Genomic DNA, 13,786 nt, shown 5'->3' with positions numbered 1-13,786 from the left:
TTCTGACTTGACAAAGGATTTTTTGTAATTAAAAAAAATGTCAAAAATGTATGTCCAAAATTGAACGAATATTTCAAAGCATTTTATTTTTTTATGGGTATATGCTGTTTAATATTTTAAACTAATTTATCATTTTGTTTTTGATACTGACTTGATAACAATATTTTGTTTTTTTTTGTTAATTAATTTTAAGTTAATAACAAAAACGTTTATCCAAAATTGAATGCAAATTTAAAAAAAATTGCTTTTTTTGCTTATAATTGCTTTTTAATATTCAAAACCATTTTATGAATTTTTTTTAAATAACATTATACTTCAGAGGACTGCAAGTAGATATTTCATACCCTGAACTGGGTATGTTAGTTGGTCACAAAGTCTGCTACATGCAAACGAGAACGTCAGAGATCCTTTGAGGTATATAGACGCTTATCATAGTAGCGTGCTAAGACGTGACAATATCCGTCTGCCTGTCCGTCTGCCCGTATATATGCGAACTAGTCCTTCAGTTTCTGATATATCGATCTGAAATTTATTAAACATCATTTCCTTGGCAAGAAGCTACTTACTTGTTTGAACGTTCACTAACGGACCACTATAGCTTGTAGCTGTCATAGAAACTGAACGATCGCAATCAAGTATTTATAAGGAAAGCTTCGTAGTTTGACTTATATTATTTCCTAAGACAATGAGATAATCTCCGAAGAAATTGTTCAGATAAAATCATTATAGCATATAGCTGCCCTAGAAATTGGTCAGTCAAAGTCAGTGTTTGTATGGGCAACTTTTTTATTTAAAGAGATTTATTCACAAAATTTGGCTTGAATAATTGTCGAATACAATGGTGTAATCTTCGAATATATTGTTCTGATCGAAACACTAAAGCATATAGCTGTCACACAAACTGAATAATTGAAATCAAATTCCTCCTAGTAATCCTAATATTGTGCATTTATGAAGTTTACTACAACTTCCATTTACCGTATTTAACTTTTTCAATTATTAGCAGAAATTCCGGACTGAAGTCTATATTTTTAATTTAGTATATATATATATTTACAATTTCTGCTGAATAATTCTAGTAAATTTTACTAAAATTTTGAGCACTTCAATATACAACCAATATACAACCAGAATGCATTTGGCTTTTACGCAACCCACTTCCGCTCAATTGCTTCACTCATTTAATTATATTTTCAGTTACCGTGAATTTACCCTGTTTCGTTATTTTTGTTTTTCAACAATTCACCATAAGCCCAGTATTATATTCGCATTGTCGGGCTTAGTTTTATTCAAAACATAGCCTGGTGATTTATTTAACCGGCGGCTCGGTAGCAGCTTAATGCTGCCATAACCAGTATTCCATGCTTATTTAGATCAATGATATATGCTAAATATAAATATTTGTATTAATACTCAGATATACATGGACAGACATATGCGCGTTTAATAGCGCACACAGCTCACTCGACCAAATCGCCGTATTGAATTGAAATCACTGCATTTAGCTTGTTTACAAAATGGATTAAAATTCGCTTGCTTGGGTATTTCCGCTTTGACGAGCTAAATCGCATGTCAGCTGTGTGCCATACATGTGAACCCATTTGCATGCTACAAGCACGCTAAGCTCAAATTTTGAAAAGGGATTAACATATTTACGCAAATGAAGGTAGAAAGTTTTCAGATTTTCACTTTATTAAGTAAACTATTTTCATATTTTTCGAGATTTTTTAAGCACTTTGGCATTGATTCATATATTTTTTAACATTCAATCGTGTTTTAATGGAGTTTTTTTTATTATTATTAAAACGCTTCAATGTTGCATTTCGCTTTAAATGCAGAATTTTCATTTATCTTACTTTTTTCCAGCTTTAATCTCAATCGAAGAAATAAAAATTTAACCTGCCACATATATGTGGCAACATACAAACATTCCGCCGTCATTAAAATTTGCATTTGTGTGCATAAAATAAGCAATCAATTAACACTAGTGGGAAATATTTAGCTTACTTACATATCAATTATTAATTTTCCATTAGAAATGTGCCTGATTTAATTAATAAATCAATGAAGACAGGTTATGCATTTTAAATATAAATACGATTTTGTGCGCGCAAATAGATAAATACTAGTAAATACATATTAGGGTGGGACAAAAAGAGAAATAAATTATTTTTCGCTTGGTATTCTGAACAAATGGTTGCTGGAAACCTCTAAAAACTCTCCCTAAGTATAACTTCTTAATCAAATATTTTTTATTATCGGATAGAAAGATCCATATCACGCTACCAACTACTTTAAAAAAAGTTTAGATCTATTGTTTGAATGAAGATGGAAACTGAATTCTCTACAAAATGGTCCCTAAAGATTTTTCGTAGACCTAACCATTCAAAAAATATAAACAGCTGAAGTTTGATTACTTTTAGACAAAAATTTGTTCTTAAAGACTTTATAATTGAATGAAAAAAAAAGTTATTTTAATTGCAAAACACATATTTCTCTACTTTAGAAAAATGGTGTGTTATTTTTTTGAAATTTTATTTTTTATTTTTGTTTTGTTTTTATTTTTTAAGTTTTTCTTTGATTTAAAGAATTTGTGAGATATCCGTAAACGCTTCACTTAATATTTGATTAGAAGCGATATTTGAATCTTTCTATCCGATATTAAGAAAACAATAGATAACTGTAAGGCGGTGGATTTCACCATTACAGTTAAGAACTCTCACTTGGAGATGCTTTCTTAAATGTGTCTACCAACTAACTTTTCTGCGTGCTAAGCGAAAAAAAAATCGTTTTGTTTTTTGACCCACCTTAATATATGTCACTTATGTGAAAATGCAAACTTTTTTTTCCAGCTTATTTTTTATACTCTAAAGATCAAAAACAAAATAGAGGCAAATAATATGCAAAAATGAAATCTAAGTTATACGTTTTACACACGTTAGCATTATACAAATATTTTGATTGAATTTATATTTTTTATTTAATTTTTTTAATTCAAATTATTTAAATATTTAGATCGATGCCAACAGACGTTTGCACAATAACGCTCAAAAATTTTCAATAATTAATTAATAAACAAAAAAAATATAAGAATAACGGTAAATAGTTTTCTTATCGGTTTTAATACTCAATATATTAACCCATTAATAGTCACTTAAATCAAGTAAAACGCTTTAACACAGGTTGCTTAAACTCATCAAACTGGCTCTCAGCCAACATTGGAGTCTGAAGCATTAACCCACGTTTAGATCATACACTCATTACTTAACTAAGCTAAGCCCATCAGTTTCATAACGATAGGTTAAGAACTATATCAGTATTGCTCCCCTGTTTAAGATTATATTGCCTACATTTATAATGATAGAGAATTTCAAAACTAGTATGGAATATAACTAGCTCTTTTGCCTAGCTTTAGAATGACAACAAGATTATTAGTTCTATTGCATAACCTAAGGCTGACAATAAGCTTATGAGCCGCACTACAATTATTCAAATAAATATTGCAAAGTCATCACCCTAATTTCACTCATTTTTGAACTATGCAATTCTTAAGCTTTAACCTTTCATTCTCAATACTTGTGTATAACCCGGACATATAGAAGTTTTCTCTTAAAAATTTGTTAGAAAAAACAGTACCGATTACAAGAAATATTGATATATTGTTTTTGTTGCAATTGCCACCACATCGCTTCATAAAATCCGGTTAATATTAGCTGTCCACAGCATAGTTTATCGTGTTGACTTATAGCCACAACGCCATCATAAACTTATACGAGTGCATAAAAACGCACTAAAATGCATCGATGAATTCTCCGTATGAATCATATTCGCAAGCCAAAGCAAACAACAACAAACATTCATCTAATAGCAAGTGTCACTCTGAAGCACTCATTTTTCATGCCGGCTGTGTACACAGTCAGACATTGCGGTCATTTATCAACTGAACTTTTATAACGCCATTTATAGTTTTTCTATGTAATCTGGAAGTCTGCTTAACTTTTCCGGTGGTTTTTATAACACATTATTTTTTAGTTAGCAGACGTCGAAGTCAGCTGCAATGAAGCTATATAAAATATATACAGGCTTCATGAAATTGAAAGCAAAATATTGTATGTTGTCCAATATGTTGATATAAATTATAGAGAGGAATATATTGTTGGAAAGGAAAATAAGACTACGCAAGAATAAGTTTCTAAATTCTTTATAATTTCAATAACTTAATAGTTTAAGCCATGTTTGAAAACAATTATTTTAAAGCTAGTACATATAGTATAGTCACTAAAGTTCAATGCAAAGATTTAAAGCACTTGAATCATCAAAAGTCAACAATACGAACATATTTTGCTCCCTTCTAAATATATGTCTCTGAGATAACAAAATAATTGCCAGCAGATCTTTTGTCGAATAATATCATCAAGTAATTTACTTTAGTTGAGTTGTTTTGGCGAAGAGGCCGACACCGATGCCGCCGTCTTACTCGGACTACGACTCCTCCTTTTTGGCTTCCACCTTCTTTTCGGCAGCAGCAGCAGCAAAAAACTTGCTGGGATGCTTGATGCGATCCTTGATGGTAGCAGCATCCATGAAGTCCACTTCGGTAGACAAAGAAAATTTTCATTTTCGGTAACAAAAACTAAGGCATTATATTTAAAAGGCCAATTAAAAAGTGTCCGAACTACGATGGTAGAACAAATTTTTTTGACGAAATTCGTTATTTTTTTTTCAACATAATTATAGTTATAACAATCTTTCAACTTTTCGAAAACATTTTTGCAGTTCGACTTATCCTTTGCTTCAAAATAGACCTCTATTTCGGTGATCACCTCTTCATTCGATGAAAACTTCTTCCCAGAGGGTATCCTTTTGCGACCTATGAACAGGAAATAGACGCTGTGGACTAGATAGAGTACTGTACTGTGGATGCGGTAGTAATTCGAAGCGAAATTCATGGATTTTGCCATAGTTTTCATTGTCTTGTCACACGGTACTCTGGCGTGGTGAAACAGGACTTTCTTTTTTTCTTCAAATGCGGCCATTTTACGGCGATTTCTTTACTTCAAATGGTCCAATAACGCTATGTAGTAAAGGCTACTGATGCTCTTTCCTTTTTCAAGGCAGTCAATAAAAATTATTCCATGCGCATTATATATTAGAGACGCCAATACCTTACCGGCCTGATGCGCTTTTCCATGCTTTGGAGCGGGTTCATCGTCTCCAGTCCACTCAGATGACTGTCGATTGAATTTCGGAGTGAAATGATGGCATCATGTTTCATCCATTGTCACATATCGACGCAAAAACTCGGGTTTACCACTTTGCACAGAGCTTTCACATACCCAAATACTCGTCAATGATATGATGTATAAACTCATTTGCTATCTTTAGAGTGCTTTCATAAACACTTCACTTTGTTGGCACTCAAATTATTTTGTGGAGCTTTATGATGTTTTCGTCGGTAATAACTTCTTTTGGGTATTTGATGTGTTCATCGCCTTCGGTGCTCATTTGAACTTCAAGTTCAGACTTGGCATACCAACCTTTGATGGTTGAGTTTTCTGGGACAGTGATCGAAGATTCATCACCGAGCGAAATGTTTGTTTCAATTGTATTTTTTCACATTACACACGAAATTCCTTTTTATCCATTTTTTACATAATAGCAAAATTTGCTTCACCCAAAAAGATGTAATTCACAAACTAACGATCCGGCAGCTGTCAAATTTATTCACACGCTTTTTTAAGGATATATTTCTAGTAGCGTCATCTATATGTCAATTGACCTGTTAGGTTTATTCCGATTATTTGCGAAAAGCCACTTCCATCTCCAGATCATCACTCTGTTGTAAATCGCGAGCAGTAAAAAATATATACTCCGCATTTTCGCTAATGCCACCACAGAAAAATCAGGTTACTCATTGTCATGACCATAACTATGCAGGTACCCTCCGAAATCTACGTATTCTGTTAGAAATTACGTCATGTAAAAGTCTATCTCGCCGTGTGTGCGCTCCACTCAATGCTTGTACATTTCCGATTAATCGGTGCGTCCATCTTCCCGTTGCTGGTGTGTGTCTGTATGCTGACTTGTCTTTCCTCTTTACCTTCTGCCATTGTCAGCTTCCTGCTTATAATTTTGCTTTTGTCATAGATACGTTACAGTTCTCGAGCCACTATGTCTGGCGGCATTATCTCAGATATAATGCTAGCAGCTCCATGACACAGCGTGCGGAATGCGCTAATAGTTCTGATTGCACTTAGCCGGAACACTGATTTTGCTATTCTTGCATATGTTTTTTTGCATTAATGCTGGGCCCCATACAGTCGCAGCATACATTAAAATTGATGGGCTATCCTTGGCCAAAACTGCTCTGTTGCTTTATTTTGGTCGTCCTATGTTGGCCATGATTCCGGTAAGATAAGGTTTGATAAGGCAGCATTTTCACGGGCAGCTTTTTCGCACGACTTCTCAATGTGGACTTAGTAGCTGAGTCTCGCGTTCATCATTATACCAACGTACTTTAGTGCTGATTGTGTTGAAATGCTATGCCGTCAACATTAGGGATTAGGTGTATACGCAAACTAGTCATTCAGTTTTTGAGATATCAATCTGAAATTTTGCACATATTTTCACCAATAAGCTACACATTTGTTGAAACCATAAATAACGCATAAATATAGCTAATAACTGCCATACAAACTGACCAAGCGAACTCAAGTCCTTGTATGGAGAACTTTTTTTTTGCCAAGTTATCTTTACGAATTTGAAATTTGGCAAGATATCGTCACGAAATTCGGCATAAATAATTAAATTTCTTTTCCAACGTAAAATTATTATTATTACAGTTCAACAAATAAAATTTAATTAAAGATGTCCTTATCTCCTCGGTTACGGTGATATCAATTACACAACAAAAACTGAAAAGAACAAAACGAAAACTCAACAGAAAAAGAAAAGAAAACGAAAAGCAAAAGAATACCACAATGAATGAAAAGGTGCATTAGAAGCGTGGGAACACAATGAACAGCAAGTGCAACAAAAAATGCTGACTAAGTATTATTACTGCCAGCAACAGCGAATAGAATAAGCGCAACAACAACAATAATAATAAACAATGGCATCATAAAAATGTCGCACTTGTGCCCCCGAAGCGAACAATAACAACAAAATGAACGAAAACGAAAACAACAGGCGCAACAATAACAACAACAACAATAAGCAGCAAAACGCAAAAAAACGAAGAAGCAAAATTAAAAATATTGCACTCAAATTGTCGCTGGCTGTCAAAACAATGTCAACATTAACGCCGGTTTAACCGCCCTTCCACCAGAACAAAGCCCAGCAAGCGCTAGCGGGCGGGAGGCAAGGAAGGAGAAGTGCTGAAAAAAGGACAATAAAAAATTTATGGTATATAAAAGTGTGAAACAAAAGAGAAATCTAAGCGATAAAACAGCCAAAGGCAATGGCAAATAGAACAAAGCACACACACACTCGCACTTACACAGTTCGCACAGTAGTCCGTAGCCAGGCGGTTCACGCGACGCTGCTGTCGCATGTGTATGGAGCGGTTGGTTGGTTGGCAGGCGAGTTCATTTGCCGGAAGACGCATAAAGTGCGTATTTGTTTTTGTTTGGTTTTATTATTGTTTTTTACTACTTTATTATGGCTTGAGCGCGGCACACACGTGTGCTAAAATACAAAGTAATTTCAGTTAACACTTTTAAACTTGAATATGGCGGAAACAATTAATTTAAATACGCGTGCTTAGTGGAATGACCTTTTGCGTAATATGGATTTGTTTCTGTTTTTTTTTTTTGTATTGATCGAGATTGGTAGCATCGATGGGGCTGCACATTTTTTCCACTTATTCATAAAAGTATTCGCAAAAGTCTACAAATATTAGATCATTTATACGAATATTTTATTATTAAATTCAATGAATACTTACAATCCTTGCAGGGTGAAGAAAGTATATTTAGTATATTCGCAGGTTGAATTACATACCTCAGGTCTATAGAACAAAACCAAATATTATTCATCGAAAATCCCTTCGTTGTTTTCCCAAATAATCTTCATTAAGTTCTGCATACTTCTGCATGGGTTAGAATCAATCCTTAAAGCAGTTTTGCCACTCTGATTGAGCTATCTCCAGAATATAAGCACCTTTTCAGGTATCAAAAAACGTCTTTTAGTTTATTTATTTTCTCTATCTTACGGATATTAAAGCAAGTCATTCGGTACCAAGTCAGGTCTATACGGAGGATGACTCACAAAATCGATAATTTGAGTACTCAGAAATGTAGTTGTTTCACTCGATTGATGCGAGTTCAAATTATTGTGGTGAAGAGTGATTCGCCTTCAGTGGTTGGATTTCCTGATTTTTTGAAAGAAAACCTGAAAACAAATAAATGTGTATCACTTAGAACTCACGTTTCTGTGTTGTTCTATTCGTATGGTTGCAACATTTGTTATTGCAAAACAGTAGGCGGCCGTTTTCTTCGGAGCGCTTTTTGCGCGAACAACTTTTGTTGGCTTCTACTTATCTGGAAACACTAATGCAGTCGACTACTGTTTATTGATCACCTGTCACGATATTATAGACACATTTTGATGCACTGCTATTGTAGTTTTGTTAAATATCTCTGACCAATTGACAAGAGCTTTTTTTGAGCGATCGAAAAATGTGTGGAATTCATCATGAAAAAATGTATACAATGATGAGTATTTATCAAATATTGAATGTATGGTGGTTCGACTAATGACTGTAAATGTCTCAATCTCACGATAGGCCACAAGACGATCTCGAAATAGTAGTTTCCGTATTTAGCATAAATTGTCTCCGGAACAACAACTGTTTTGAACGACTTTCACGACATTCGTTCTACAGTGAATGATACTTCGATTGAGTTCACCATACCAACGCTAAATAATGGTCATTGACGAAGCTTCATCGACAGAAATTGAATTAAGTTCATTCATGCAGCAGAGGTGCGAAATTGTTTGCTCAAGAGAAATAACGCTCGCAAACCGTTTTGAAACATCAAAAATGTTAAACTTTACGATAAATTTGAAAGATATCAGAATGCAACACTAGGGTTTCCTAATCCCGAAATATATTAAAGGCAACCTGAATTTATAATAATTACATTAGTTTACAGTCATTTTGCAACTGTGATATTAGTGAGTTTTCCTTGTTAATTTTTGGTTGCTAAAGCCGATCACAACCACTTATTTCTAAAATGACAAAAATAGATGAACATAATGAAAAATTTTTAAACTTAAACTCGTAACCAGGACACCTTAAATACCCCGCAAACCTCTTAGCACATCAGTCGCAAATTTTTTCCTTTTTTCCTTTAGATTATGAAATGTTTATTATCATTCTTTGGTATCACAGACTCTCTACTTTACATATCTCCACAAGAAAAAGTCTAACGGTATGATATCACATAATCTTCATGGCCAATCGACCGGCCCAAAACGTGAAATTATCTGCTCATCGAAGTGTTCTCTCAATAAATCAATTGATTGATGCGTTGTGTTGCAAGTGGCGCCGTCATAATGAAAAAAAATATTGCCGAGAACTCTTGCTTCAATTTTAGGCAACAAATAGTCAATTGTAATGGCGCCAGTGAAGATTACGTCCTCCCCGCTATCATTTTTGAAGGAACATGGACCGATGATTCCACCGGCCTACAAATCACACCATACCGTTATTTTTATTTGAGTAAATGGCTGCTTTTGAATCTCTTCAGGTTGTCCTTGGTCCCAAATGCGGCCATTTTGCTTGTTTACATACTCAATGAGCCAAAAAGGGTCTCATCGCTGAAGAAAATTTTGCTCGAAATCGTCAGATCTTCTTGAAAATTCTCAAAAGCCCATAAAGCGAAGCGATGTTGCTTGCTAAGGTCAATCGGCTTCAGTTCTTACACAAGCTGTATTTTGTATGCTTTCAATTTAAGATCTGGACGTAAAATGCGCCAAGTCGTTCCATACGTCTGTCCAAATTGCTGCGAACGGTGCCGAATCGACTCTCCACGGTCTTCGCGTACAATTTCAGCTTCCGCTGCTATATTTTATTCACTACGTGCTGGACGTGGTCTATTCAGTCCATTATTATCTAGTAATGAAAGCTAGGTTTCAAGATGGGTGATGGTGTTACGAATTGAGCAAAGCTCGTGAAACACATTCTTTACAGAATGTAAATTTTGTATTAAAATTGAAAATAGTATGTTTCATTCTCGACTCTTTGTTATTTCTCACTTCATACAACGAAAGTTGATAACGCCAGCAAAACAACTCAAACTTTTTAATACCCAAAATAGAAAAATAAAACACAAATTATCAACGCACCCAACTCAAACTTATAACAACGTTTTCACACCTCATTCACAATCACATTAATATGAATTTAAATGACATTTTAAAACAATAAAATAGTCGCGCATTATATTGAAACAAATTTGCCATTATTATGAAGTCATATCTCACTTTTATAGCCGACATACTTACCGGCCACATTTCAAGAGCCTGCCACACAGCCACAGCCTGCACGCATTTGGCTTTTATCGCACAGCCAGTGAATTATAGCCTAGGAAAAGAGCACATTATTTATGCATCAGCATTTATCAAAATTAAGTGAACAGCAACTCAGCACTTGAAGGAAAAGAAAAAAGATTAATACACAGAAGAAAGCAAAAACACAAAAGAAAACACAAACACAGTAGAAACCGACAGCATATACGCCTAAGGAATTATAAAATCAACTCGTAAATAAATAAAACCAAAACGCCTAATTTTATTACCACAATAATGTGCGCCAACAACAACAACATAATGGTTAACAAGTGCAAAAGGAGTAGAGCGGCAGCGATTTGGAGCAGCTTAAAGGCCAAATCCCATTATCATTGCCATAATCAATCTTAAGTAAATGCGCTCACCAACTCGTGCACTTATATTTATTTGTATATATATATATATGTATCTATATATATATATATATATATATATATGTATGGTATATTGGTGTGTATAGATAAATGTTTTCATATGCAAATAGTCAAAACGAGGCCAATAATTCCCTAGCGCAGCCAACAAGGCCACACCGTGCCGCAGCGCTTAATAAACTCTGGCAAGCACCAGCTTAGTACAAAGTTGACAGACACAAGGCGAAGAGACTGTTGCCGCAACAACTTAGCAATCAGCAACCGAGTATTTAACTCAAGACAACAAGTACACGCCGAAACACAGTCCAAAGGAAGTTATGTTAACAACCAACGCGGCAAAATCGCTAACAAGTGCCGTCGCTTGTACTGCGCGCCGCGTGACTAGGCACCGCTGGCTGAACATTATTCACCCGAAAATAAGCGAAAATAAAAACAGACGCGCAACGCCTACAACAACGCGCAACACAAAAGCAATTTAAATATTTATAACGGCGCTTCAAGTCAAGTATGTATGTCGCGCCTGTGTGCCTTGTATGGAGTGGAGTGGGGGAGAAGGGAATTTCTAAGAAAATAATAAATAAATCGCAATCGAAACAACTGCAGAGCGCAAACAGAAAGAAATAAAATAACAACTTCAAAGCAGATAAGCGGCTACGGCGCGCCGTTACGTATACGCTATGTATCACTCGCGCGATACATTCGCCTTAAAACAGACAGAGAACAGCGCTGGGGCGTTTACGCATTGCTTAATGTGCGGAAGCAGCGTGAAATCAGATTACGCACGACGCTGAAACCACAAAAGCCGCCGCAGGCTCTAGCAGCGCTCGCCTGCCAGCAGTTGGGCGCGGAAATGCGCAAACAATCAGAATATAATTTCGTTTAACGCGCCAGTTCTATTTTCGCATGGTTTTAATAGCATTTCTGTTTACCAACGCTTTAAGCGCGCATAATTTTTCATAATGCCAGCCAAGTAGTTAAGCGCTGCGGCTTTGCATCGGCCGCCGTCAGCCAGTCAGTCAAGCGCACGCATGCCCGCCAATGCGTGCGTGTGCGTTCTGTGCGGCGTACATGTTGCGCCAGTCGGCGCTTTCGATTACATTTATTTCTCGCGGCTTTCGCAACTTTTTATGTGTCACATAAATGAGCGCGCGGCGCTTTAGAAAATCATGAAAAACTTCTGCAGCGATAAAAAAAATTTGCAAATTGTTTGTTAGCAAGCGCAGACAAAGTTGTTAGGCTACATTGGCGGCATAAACAATTACACTTGCGTTTCATGTTTTTTCTATTTTTTCTAGCTTATAGTACATAAACATTTATGGCATGAAAACAAAGCAGAAAGCGCTAAGACAAATGATTGTGCCACGAAGCAGTGTATATAAAGCTAAATAATGGAGGTTACTCATACAGATTGTTTGGTGGTAAGCGCGTGAAGAGTGTCAGGTGCAGTTGTAAACACAGTTAATCAGCTATACTGTAAACAAAGCTTCAAAATCCAGCAATGGCAAATGATTTATTGAATTGCCGAGCGAACTTTAGCCATTTGAGAAAGCAGATTAAATTTATAAACTATCAATTTTTACAAAAACTGCAAAGAGAAGACGAAATGTATCAATTGCATGTATATATGTATGCAAGTATATATGTATATCCGTATCTCTACATATTAACCAGGTTCATTACCTGTTTATTTACTTATTAAATAACAGCCACTTCGAGCCAATAACGTATACTTTCCTCTGGATTTGGAGTTCAATAGCAACATATAGACTAAAACTAAGAATATTCAAGAACCTTTAACGAAGATACCCCTTAGGCGGTTATAGCCGAGTTTACAACAGCGTTTGGGCATTATAATATATGTAAAATAAGGTGGGACAAAAAGAGATTTTTTTTTCGTTTTCTGCTCTTAAAAGTTGATTGATAAACACCTCTTAGAAAACATATCCAAGAATGAGCTATTAATTGTAACAGAAAGAAGCTTCGCCTTTCAGTTGTCTACCTTTTTCTTATAATCACATAGAAAAGTTCAAATTCGCGTCCGACTGCATATGTTACAAGGAAAAATAACTCATTTTATACTTACTATAGAAAATCTAAATCTCTACAATATGGTCGGTCTTTGATTTTTTTTCACGGCAAATTTATCTTTTTCTTGAAAAAAAAATTATTTTAAACAAAATAGTTTTATACTCTCTCCAGTTTAATGCTCTCTCGATTAAGTTAAGTGCTTGGGAGACATCTGTATTCAAAAATCAGCAAAAAACTACACAAAATTGGAAAGGAGGATATATAAACAATTTTTGGAACCACCCTAATTATTTTATTTTATTTTATTTTTTTTTTTTATTTTTTTGGAAACCCCTTTGAAGTTCCATTTTTTCCTTACTCTCAATTTAAACCGTACCTAAATCATACTACTTTTCCCATGTATATAGCATTTGAATTTTTTTATCGTTTGCATTAAGCAAATGTAGCCACAGCCTTAAAGGAGACATTTTCTAATACCAAATAATTACCAAAAAAATTGAACGAAAAAGTCTTGATAATTTCTTTCATAAAAAAAGTTCTCTAAAAGGTATACGCTGTTAAAGTTATGCATCACATGTACTGACCAATCCTCATATGTACACCGTGGCGTATGAGCAACACAGAATTCATAAAGCGCTTGAATAAATTGTGTGTTGCTTATACGCCACGGTGTACAGCCGAAGTTTGTACAAACAGTGTCGCAAATTTTGAAATTCCTCGGGCTACATGCATTCGATTTTTAATTTTTTCCTGCATTGTATTGGTACTCTTATCACTTACTAATGCTGACAAGGTCGTCCTTTTGAATTATTAGT

At 35.0% G+C, this 13,786-nt stretch overlaps 1 protein-coding gene across 2 annotated transcripts in view; it reads left to right on the top strand.

Moving 5' to 3' along the window:
* The window catches only part of LOC126753105 (ras-GEF domain-containing family member 1B), a 244,149-nt gene that overhangs the window by 2,967 nt on the left and 227,396 nt on the right, over nucleotides 1-13,786 (top strand). The window lies entirely within an intron of this gene.

This window comes from Bactrocera neohumeralis, chromosome 3, assembly GCF_024586455.1.
Source record: "Bactrocera neohumeralis isolate Rockhampton chromosome 3, APGP_CSIRO_Bneo_wtdbg2-racon-allhic-juicebox.fasta_v2, whole genome shotgun sequence".
NCBI classification, from domain to species: domain Eukaryota; kingdom Metazoa; phylum Arthropoda; class Insecta; order Diptera; family Tephritidae; genus Bactrocera; species Bactrocera neohumeralis.
Note: the sequence above shows the minus strand (reverse complement) of the source record. Positions and strands in the feature narration are given on the sequence as shown.